Source organism: Engraulis encrasicolus, chromosome 14, assembly GCF_034702125.1.
Source record: "Engraulis encrasicolus isolate BLACKSEA-1 chromosome 14, IST_EnEncr_1.0, whole genome shotgun sequence".
Lineage (NCBI taxonomy): Eukaryota > Metazoa > Chordata > Actinopteri > Clupeiformes > Engraulidae > Engraulis > Engraulis encrasicolus.
The window spans coordinates 16516200-16526199 of NC_085870.1; the positions used below are offsets into that span (position 1 = coordinate 16516200).

A 10000-nucleotide genomic window follows, 5' to 3' on the forward strand; every position below is an offset into this window, starting at 1 on the left:
TCCGGATCCGGTTCCAGGATCCAGGATCCGGTAGCCGAGGCTTTTCAGTCAAAATAGTTTGAGCCAACGTGATAAAAAGGGCCCACGTGTATGAGTAGGCTATGTGTTTCAACCCTTTCGTAGGATCCGGTATCCGGTTCCGGATCCGGCAGGATCTTAAGCAGTGGATCCGGTATCCGGCAGGATCCTAAAAATCAGGATCCGGTGCATCTCTAGTACATAGTATACATAGTATGTGCATGTGAAGCATAGAGCACCAGGGAAAAAATGGAGGCTTAGAGCCACTGTTTTTGTGACTTGCAGGCCGGAATGAACATCACAAACTTGGCATAAGAAACACAACTTGCTGTAAGAAAAGGTGGCTTTAAAGGACCAGTTCAGTCCATTTCAATATGCCGTTGTATTGCTCACGCTACCCTTGACTTGTCAGTACCCGGTGATGCCACATTTCGGCTAAGCCCTTTCCGAGATATGAGCTATTCTAATGGGGGCAGCGTTTGTTTACATTTTTTTAAAAATTAACATAGGCCTACTTCAAATATTTTCCCAAAAGGTACCGCTGTTTGCTAGTTGTCTGCTGATGTTGTATAACCTTTCGGATGTTTTTGGGAATAAATAAAAATGTTTTTTTGAAATGTAAACAAAGCGCTGCTCCCATTACAATGACCAAGATCTCGGCAAAGGCTGAAGAAAAGAAAAAAAAAACTCACACTGCATGTTGAAATTGACTGAACTGGTCCTTAAAACCTCAGAAGGTATGCTTGCAATGGCTACGTGGCACTCTGGGAAGAAAAACACTCAACCCATGAGGGGAAAAGCATTTTACAGTAAGCCAGGGTAGATTTCCAGGCAGACATCTCAGCAGGCAGCTCCAGAGCTGCCCTTGCTTTAAAGTCCTGAAAAAGTTGTGAAAAAGCTAATGATCTCTGAATCCAAATTAAGGCTAACACACAGCTTACAAACACTCATCCAACACCTGCCTCAGAAGGATGCTAAATATCGGATGCACAAGACCAATATGGACAAAACACGCTACAAATCCATCTAAATGTACATATCTAGAAAACAAAGTGGAGTTGTATTGGTTACTGTGTACACCCTCAGTGGAAATAGGCTACATGTCACGATTCTGTCCAGTCCTGAAACAGAATGCCCAATCAAACTGGAAATAGAGTTACCTCAGGAAGAGCTCAAGAGGAGGTGTAGAGCATGATGGCACAGTGGGCTTAAGTTTTGTATGTAAGAATCATGTTCACAGGTGGAAGGATGAAACGCGGCGACAGAGATTTGTCAAAGTGTTCAGAGTCTACTGAGGATACTCAGGTCAATTACAATGATACAGCTTAACCAGTCATATCATCGGAGAAAGGAAAGGAGATTAAATATGTATGGTCTATGTATATGTATGTATAAATATGTATGGTCCTACATGTACCACTACACTAGGGAACTGGGTTCGGTTCCGACCCGAGTTTATTTCCCAATCCCTCCCTATCTCTCTCTCTGACTCATTTTCTGTCACTCTCTCTCTCTCAGGGAAACTGACAGGAGAGGCCAATCGGGTCAGTTGTCCCGGGCCCAGGGAGACATGGAGCCCAGAATTGGGGCCCCATTACATTATCGCCTATGCATATTGACGGGGTGGCGTGGCCCTTTCAAATGACTTTGTCCTGGGTTTGGCCAAAGCCCTGCTTGAATGTACGGTAAAGCCACAAGCAGAGTGGAGTTAAGGTTGCTAATCAACGGCCTATGGGCCCGGGAGAGGCTAAGGGCTTAAGCCAAGTAAGTCATATGAAGTGAGAAGTCGGGAAATAAATGTTTCAAATTTCTCCCACCAAAAAAACAAGAAAAAAACCCATGGTTAACGGCGTGTGAGATAATTCGTCGGGCTCCGATATGACATCTCCCCGTGGGCTACCGTGGGCCTCGGCTGATATAATGACATGCCGTAATGAGAATGTGCCAGTGTTCACCAGTGCAAGTGAGCCATGCTGTGTGTGTGTGTGTGTCTGTCTATGTGTGTGTGTGTGTGTGTGTGTGTGTGTGTGTGTGTGTGTGTGTGTGTGTGTGTGTGTGTGTGTGTGTGTGTGTGTGTGCGCGCGTGTGTAACTTTTTACTACTACCATCATTAGTAGAGACTACAGAATGGAGTATTGTTGAGCTGTAATTACTGCTATAACCCGCTATTATGTATTAATCTCTGACTTTCTGGTGTCTTTCTGCACGGCAAAAAATGGTGGTGAATGACTTTCCTACTTATTTAGTACAGTGTTGCATATTTATGAGTACAAATAAGACATTAATATAAATAGCGTATTAACTTTTAACTGTCTGGGTGTCTCTGGCTGCTGTCTGTGCATATTTGTGTGACCAAATGTGTGTTCACTGAATGACAGGGGACCAATGGTGCTTTGTGAAACAATGTGTGCTGCTACTGCGGCATGTATGGCCTGGATTCTCTTCAAACTTCTGTACCTGCCATGCATATAACTACTGATGGAATGCACTCATCAAAGTCATCCTACAGCGCCAGATCTTTTGATAACTGTGTCTGGAACGATCCTATATCAGTACTTCAATGGGATTCTATGCTATTGTGACACACTTCAAAGTGCTTTATGATGCAACAAAGGACCAGAGTTCTAATTGTAACCGAATGGAACCTTTCCTGCTCTGAAGGGGGCTCCCACTGCATCTGTCCTCTATCTGGTGGCATCCGTCTACACACTTTAAATAACTCTGCCAATGTATACCTGAGAACTTCAGAGTATGTATGCATGTACATAATGAATAAATAAATAAGATGAAGAAAACAATGGAACTTCATGAAAGGACAGTGTTCCTGTTGCTGATTGAGCTTTGAAGCTGCTGTCTGGAGGATAGGGGTGCAGGGGATCCAAGTGTGCGTGTGTATGTGTGCGCGTGCGTGTGTGCAACCGTGTGCATGTGTGTCTGTGTATGTGTGTGTGTGTGTGTGTGTGTGTGAGTGCGTGTGCGTATGCATGTGTGTATTTTGTGTCCTTCTGAGAGAAACCATGTTTCTTTTTTCTGTCTTCCTGTTTGTGAAGGATGCATACTGTGAATGGATGCTGGTGGTCTGTCAGCTCAGACAAAACAGAGCCTCTCATCTAACAAATGTACAGATGTCTTTATGGGAAAAATGCACACGCACAGACATGCACACACACACACACACACACACACACACACACAATGATTATGAATTCCTAGGAAAGTCATATGGAGTTAATGTACAGATGTATAGAACAAATATTCAGATTTTGTCATGGGAAGGAAAGCACACACACACAAACACGAATGCAGACACACACACACACACACGCGCACGCACACACACAAAGATAAATTCTTTGAAAGCCGAATAGAGCCATATTTTCTCCAACCTTGCAGTAAAAGAGCACATGTTGATATGATCATCTCTGTGTGTTTTCCTGTGCTGTTCAGTATTGTGCAGTCTATGTAGTTATTTGGACACATGAGGATTTCTGAGACCAGATGCGTTCCTCCCCCACTCTCTGTCTCTCTCTCTCTCTATTCTCTCTCTCTCTCTCTCTCTCTCTCTCTCTCTCTCTCTCTCTCTCTCTCTCTCTCTCTCTCTCTCTGTCTCTCTCTCTCTCTCTCTATGAGATGATGCTGTATTGTATGTTGGAAAACAGACTCCCCAAAAGCCCCCCTACAGCGTGGTGCGTTTTTGATGTGTATACTAGGAGCTTATGCTTATCACATGTGTACTTTAAATAACCTGCTTATTTGAATAAGCTCTACAAATGTACTGGACTTATCTATGGCCACCTACCATGATCAGTTTTTTTTAATCCTTCAGCAGATATTGTATATCAAATAAACACACAAACACAGATATGTAAAGCACGCTCTGCATGCGGCAAGCCTAGACACAGATACTATAGAGCCAGCTGCACACACACACAAACACAGACTGAACGACATTGCATTCTCACAGCTCAAAACTAATTATTAAGCTTATCAAAAAGAAACCTATGAAAATCTATGAAGGTATACACTATACACTGAGTATAAGATATTTTCTATCCAAAGCCCAGTTAACATATTCATATAGCGCTAAAATGACATAGCTAAGGTTGTATATTATGAAAATGCGGCAAAGTGTTTTTTACAATGTTAATTCCAGTCTTATGGGGCACCATGGCTCATCTGGCTAAGACCCCTTACCATTACACCAGGGCCGGGGACCCAGGGTTCAATCCTGATTGAGGTCATTTCCCAATCCTTCCCAACCTCCCTCACCTTTCACTCTCTCTGACTGACAGACGCACAGACAGACAAAACATCAGCCTATCTCTTACATTTGCATTGTGTAGGATGGTGGCCAGAGTGGGTATTGCAACCATACTGCTCATTGAAACTGTGCTGTCTACTGCCAATGAATATTTACTAAATGGTGCACTAATGTTTAGGCTACTAGTATGACCAAAGTACAAGTTTTGCTGCTTGCACCTGTGTATTTCTGGAAATTGAAAATGGTGTACAATGGAGAAGATCCCCCATTTCATGTATGAAAAGTGCAATTTTCCCACTCATAATAAATACTTTGAGGATGGTAGCAAGTGAAAATTTTCATTTACATTTGAGAGTGGGGAACATGAATTCTGGAAATAAACTACTAAAAGTACTGCACAGTGCACCTTTAGCACCGTCCCTATACTCTACTGTAAGTGTTGAATTCACACGGCTCTGCTGCTTCTGCATTCAGCTACAGGGTTACTGACATGCAGGGAAACCGACACACACACACACACACACACACACACACACACACACACACACACACACACACACACACACACACACACACACACACACACACACACACACACACACACACACACACACACACACACACACACACACACACACACACACACACACCAAAGGGTCAGTTGTCCCAGGCCCAAGGAAAGAGGGGGCCCAGAATTGGGTTGTCATTAAATTGTATGTATTGGGTAGGGGGTCCAATTCATATGACTTTGTCCTGGGCCCAGCCAAAGCTGTCAGCAGCCCTGCTGACGTGGCTGATAAGCAACAGTGAGATTGCATTCGCCTATCAGCCTATCAGCCTATCAGCAGCCGCGGCTACGCCTCTGTTTATCTCCATGTACATGATCATTATAAAATAAAAATGGACAGCTTGGTTGTTCACAGCCTGGTACCTGATAATTACCTAGATGAGTAGCATGCGATAGTCCTGCCAGGGAGGTTTGCTATAGCCTATTCGGGCAGGAGATTAGCCACACTGGTGAGTGTAAACTTGTTAGCACATACAGGTAATTATAGTACAGTATTGACGATGCCCACTTACTGTATCTGAAGTGCGGGACAATAAATATGACATCATTTTATAATTGGCCCTGGAGAAACGGTGTTGCTTGAAAGCCGTTAGGGAATTGGTCTTGGAATCAGATGGTTACAGGTTCAAATTCCAAATCATCTATGGGTGCGCTTGGGTAAGGCACCTAATCTCATATTGCACCAGAAATGGTAATCAATTTCCCATTCCTAAATAATATAACTATAAGTCCATTTAGAGGAAGCATCAGGTAAGTGTAAAGTAAGGTCATGGGAAAAAAATATATCTACGCTCATGTGCCTAATACATCTGATAATCACATTTGATTGTAGATAAGATATATAGCACAAGTGAAGATTTTGTTCCAAGACACAATGGTTGCACTTTATAATCCAACTCAAATGCCTGCTTGGAGCAGATACTGAAGACGTTTCCAATAACATTTGGTGTTGCTCATGTACTCTACCCAGCTGGAAATATCAAAACTGAGAGGAAAGAGTAGGCGGGGGAAGGACAAAGAGGCAGCGATACAGACAGTATTGGATGGGCAGCAATGCAAGGAGGGAAAAGAGCCAAAAGAAGACAAGCAGCAGGTTGCTTAATATCATCATAGAGGAGAGAATACGAACAGAGATGCCAGAGAGAGAGAGAGAGAGAGAGAGAGAGAGAGAGAGAGAGGGGCAGACACAGAGAGAGACAGAGACAGAGACAGAGACACAGACACAGACACAGACACAGACACAGACACAGACACAGAGACAGACAGAAGATCAAACAGACAGACAAAATGAGTCAGAGAACTGGAAAGAAAGAAAAAAGAAGACACACACACAAGCAGACAGATAGATAGCGGAAATGAGAGGTGTAAGGGTGAAGGAGGTGCGAGGAGGAGACAGGAAGGGGGGAGACAGGGATGACGGAGGTGAGAACAGCTGTAGATCAAGTCGTGTGAAATGAAACATGGTTTCTCGGGCACTTCGCTGCTCATTTCTCGTAAGTGTCATCTCAGCCTTGACTTGGCTTCCCACACGCACACACACACGTACACGCACACGCACACACACACACGCACGCACGCACACACACACGCACGCACGCACGCACGCACGCACGCACGCACGCACCCCCCCCACACACACACACATACACACACACGCTTGCATGCAGCAACACTTGGCAGAGATAGAGCCATTTGCCCTCAAATTACAGGTCACTTCAATTACCATAAAAAGCGAACAGATACAGATGCAAAGAGGGGAGGGGTGTGGGGTGTGGATGGGGACAGAAAAGGAGAGAGAGAGAGAGAGAGAGAGAGAGGCAGGGGGGATGGGGACAGAAAAGGAGAGAGCACTTAAAGGAGTGTGAAGGTGGCACCAAGAGACCAATAAAGGAAGGAACAATGGAGAGAAAGAGAATGATCGTGTGGAAAAAAGAAGAAAAGTGAGGAAGACATAATGGTTGTCTGCCTGAGGGTTATAGAAACGAGTAATAGAAAAAAAGATGAAATCTGAGGGGGGAAAAAAGAGAAAAAAAAGAAAAGATAGATTTGGTAGGCCTATTTGAGGCAGATATGGGGATGGAGAGAGTGTGAGAGAAGGATAGAGTGAGAGACAGAAGGAAAAGTGAAGAGGCCGTGTGGAAGAGGGGGATAGAGACAGAAGATGAAAGAGGACAGTAATTCCACCATCTCTTCGTCATGCTGGTAATCACGGTGTTGGTGATTGTGTGGTGGCAACAGGTGTTATGTGTCCAAACATGATTAGGAACATTGATTTGACATGGCCTCAGATAGCACTGCATAACCAATACACTCTTGCACCTGCACACATGTACGCACGCACGCACACACATGCATGCACACACGTGTACTCACACATGCACACCCACACAGACACACAAACGCACCCGCGCACACACGCACGCGGACATGCATGCATGCACGCAGGCACACACACACATGCATGCACACATGTGTACGCACACATGCACACACACAGACACACACACGCACGCGCGCGCGCACACACACGCACGCACGCACGCACGCACGCACGCACGCACGCACACACACGCACGCACACACACGCGCACGCACGCACGCACGCACGCACACACACACACACACACACACACACACACACACACACACAGAAACGTGGACACGGCTCTATACACCACTATTACAAAAAGTTTTAAAACTTTTTTGAGTTTTTGCACACAGCATTTGCCTCATCTGTTTTCCTTGTGCACAGTGCATATTAAGTCCATACTACTAATTATGGTAATTCATCAGAGCTGCACGAACATCATGATCAACCCTGTGGGGAGCACTAGTCCAGAAAACAAGGTGATGCGTATATTTATAGATGAGGAAATAGAAGTTCTTCACATGTTTCACATTTTCCCGTCATTTTTCATCTTTTGTTTGAGCTCAGTGTGAGTCCCCATGTTGGACGCCTTTTAGAAGTTTGATTTTGGTTTGTTACTCAGGTTTTCAATTGTATTCATGAGTGGAGAGAACAATGTTGGTGATTGGCTGACAATCATTTCAGTTGTTCTTATTATAAAGGGGGGACATGGTAATCTGAAAGAAAGAAAGAAAGAAAGAAAGAAAGAAAGAAAGAAGAAAGAAAGAAAGAAAGAAAGAAAGAAAGAAAGAAAGAAAGAAAGAAAGAAAGAAAGAAAGAATGAATGAATGAATGAATGAATGAATGAATGAATGAATGAAAAGAAAGAAAGGGCAGCATAAATGTCTGAGGAGAGAGAACTGTTGTTTATGTGCCCGTACCTATTTACGAGGACACCACAAAACAATTGCTTGGTGGTCTGGTGCCAGCTTTTGGGGGATGCTATTTACTCAGTACGAATATAAGACTTCTTAGCATTAGCCTCTGCTAAGGTGGCAGCCCAGACTCGTAGAGCAATAAAACAAACATCACTGCAGACAGTTCGCAAAGCCGGCGGAGGCCCATGCAGCGCTTTGGGAGATGCTATAGCAGCAGGCAACAGGAAGTGAGACTGAGCGATCGATGCGCATGAATCATTGGTAAACTGGTAAACATAGCTTTCCATTATCCCTCACCAAGGGCATGGGGGGGGGGAAGTGTTGAAAAGAATTCGGTAGACTCCTGGGAGGGGACCACAAAGTGAGAATTACACAGTTGCGGAAAGTTTCCGTTTCTTTTCCACCACAAATTTTGATCAAACACAGGAAGAGGAAATGACAGGCAAATAATGCGAAATGCAGATGGGGGCTGCAGCGAAAGGTTCCTTAACCGTGATAATCAATCTCCCCAAAATAACTGTGATGACAAAAATGTTTGCAAGTATGTTTATTTCTTTCCTTGGGAAATGACAGATGGAAAATAAAACAGATGGATAAAAAAGATGGATAAAAGGCCCAAGATAATAAGTCTGAATATTATTGCTTTGCCCAATTCCAGCGGAATAGATTTACTATCTGACTCAATGTGTTTGAACGTAATTGTTTTGCAAATTGACAACAGAATGGAGTTACCGCCTGGAAGTCTGTGTGCTAGCTGGGATATTACGGTTCCCAAAACTGACAGAGAAACTGAATTAGCATCGATGAGCCGTCTGAGTGAGAGACAGCTATACCGCATACGCGTCTCGCCCCACTTCCGCATAAATCTATTCAGGTTACGAGGCTGTCACATATGTCACACCCTGCATGACAACTGGCCTGGCATGCATTGACTTCAGCGAGTCCACCACCCACACTCTCATTTCAGAAGTCAAGAGGTCTATTCAGGGCTTCATTCCCCACCACTTAATTGTTATGGCAGACATTTACGACAACAAGCACCTCCAACCTTGACTAAGTCCCCAGAATAGAGAGCCTTGTGTCATATGTGTATTTTGTGTCCTTGTATTCTATTCCATATGAAATTGCACAACTGTACTTTTTCAATCATGATAGTCACGCCTCTGATTTAATCTAACCCATTTTCAATCACCATGACTACCAAATGCTCTGACTCACTGCAGCTGCCTACAGTATGTGGCCTTTTCAAAATCCACAACCTCACAAACCACAGAACACGTTACAGTTTTTCTTGATCGCTTCAACACGATTTTTTAAACTGACTCACACAAAGTCTTCATGATCACTATTTCAGCAAAGCAAAAGACACATTGTGCATGTGTTAACACATTCTTGTTGACTTGACATATTTCCCATTCATATAACACAGTTTTTGCTAAACAGTTAACGCATGTGCCATTTAAGTAGTGCACATTTCATTGTTTAAGCTCTGATAACCATACAGAAAAATCTACTCCTGGCTTTTAGAAACTATCGTCAGTTGTGTGAACACACCAGAACACCTATTTGACACTCCTTCTCAAAAATCTGAATTTAGCAATCAGTCTTTATACACAGTGTCTTCTTGTTTGTTCTTGGCATGCAGTTCTTTTGCAAATTTACTGTAAGTGCATTCTTGTACTGCAAAATCATGGTTTACTTTACACATATATTCTGTAATACCGTTATCAGCCATTAGTACATTTTTGATTACAGTAAAAAAAGGAAAACAAACAAACAAACAAAAACAAAACAAAAACTACATCAAAGCATTCTGATTCTCAATCCAATTCTTTGCAATAAGACATTATTGTTACACGGACCCACTA

General features: G+C 43.4%; 1 protein-coding gene across 1 annotated transcript in view; it reads right to left on the minus strand.

Annotated features, from left to right (window-relative positions):
- asic1b (acid-sensing (proton-gated) ion channel 1b) overlaps window positions 1-10000 on the minus strand; it is a 467890-nt gene that overhangs the window by 293621 nt on the left and 164269 nt on the right. The gene's annotated exons all lie outside the window — the stretch shown is intronic.